The sequence below is a fragment of the Rhinopithecus roxellana genome, chromosome 3 (genome assembly GCF_007565055.1).
Source record: "Rhinopithecus roxellana isolate Shanxi Qingling chromosome 3, ASM756505v1, whole genome shotgun sequence".
NCBI lineage: Eukaryota > Metazoa > Chordata > Mammalia > Primates > Cercopithecidae > Rhinopithecus > Rhinopithecus roxellana.
The window spans coordinates 13,418,906-13,420,567 of NC_044551.1; positions in this window are offsets into that span (position 1 = coordinate 13,418,906).

Below are 1,662 nucleotides of genomic sequence, written 5' to 3' on the forward strand. Positions count from 1 at the left end.
AGGATGCCCTTAACACACTGGCTGGACTTCTCAGGAGAAACCCTTCCTTGGCGGTGGGTCATGGTGAAACTGTTGCCCTGAGTTAAGCCAGTGACCGAATTCCTGAGCTCACAGGACGGCCAACGAAAAAACTTGCTAGAGAATTCCCTCCACTTGTGAGCCTGAGAAGAAATGCGCCGAATTCAGTCAGAGCCACGGTGGCTGACGTCTGTGCTCAGAACCAGCTGCGGAGGTCCCTCCCCGGGTTCCTCCTAGGCTGAGTACTCTGGGGTCGCCTCTTCCTGGACGTCGCCTATTGGTTGTTGGGTAGGGGTTTTAGGTGTGTATGTGTGTGTTTTTTTTTAGGGTTGTCTTGCTGCATTTTGTTGCGGACCACAGTGCATTAACAATCCTAGTCAGCTCAGGGGCTTTCAGGTATTTGACTTATGAGCTGAGTAGCTGGGCAGACTGATAACAGACAAAGCGAGCTCTTTTGCAGGTTAGTAAACTTGGATCTTAGACTAAACTTCTTTGGTTCAGGTGAGGGCAGCTAAGCAGGTAGGAAGGTGGGGAAGAGAGGCCGACAAGCAGGCGTCGGCAATCCAAGCAGGGGCCTAGTACATGCTGTTTTCTGTAGTTTGCTGACCTAAACCGGTTCAAGGCACCTTGTCTTGGAAATAGACCACTGCGTGCATTGTTTCACCAACACCTGAGTCCATTTCACGCTTTCCCCCTCCTCATGCCCCTTTGTCCCTCATCCTCCCAACGGCCATGGCTTTATGAGGCGCCCTGGGTTTAAGGAAGGAGACCACTACTACTCCTGCTGCCCTCCCCCCCACCTTGCCTAGTTCACAAGACGAGAGGAAGGAGAGAAAGCAAAAAGTTAGAAAGAGACAAAAGTAAGATAAATAGCCAGACAACCTTGGCATCACCACCCAGCCCTAGGAGTTAAAAAAAGTAATAATAATAACATCAACCCCTGACCTAAACTACTTGTGTTATCTGTAAATCCCAGACACTGTATGAAAAAAGTATTGTAAAACTTTTTGTTCTGTTAGCTGATGCATGTAGTCCCTGGCCACGTTCCCCACGCTTGCTCAATTTATCATGATGCTTTCATGTGGACCCTTAAAGTTGTAAGCCTTTAAAAGGCTGAGAATTTCTTCTTGGGGAGCTCGGCTCTTTTTTTTTTCTTTTTTTTTTTTTGAGACGGAGTCTCGCTCTGTGGCCAGGCTGGAGTGTAGTGGCCAGATCTCAGCTCACTGCAAGCTCCGCCTCCCGGGTTTACGCCATCTCCTGCCTCAGCCTCCGAGTATAGCTGGGGAACTACAGGCGCCGCCACCTCGCCCGGCTAGTTTTTTGTATTTTTTTTAGTAGAGACGGGGTTTCACCGTGTTAGCCAGGATGGTCTCGATCTCCTGACCTCGTGATCCGCCTGTCTCGGCCTCCCAAAGTGTGAGATTACAGGCTTGAGCCACCACACCCGGCCGAGCTCGGCTCTTAAGACATGAGTCTGCCGACGCTCCCAGCCGAGTAAAAAAACCTCTTCCTTCTTTAATCCGGTGTCTGAGGAGCTTTGTCTGTGGCTCGTCCTGCTCCAGGTTCCGTGGCTACCGTGTCGACCAGGGCAGCCCACCCACTTCGCACTTTGGTCTGGAGTGAGCGAGAGCGACGCTGCTTTTC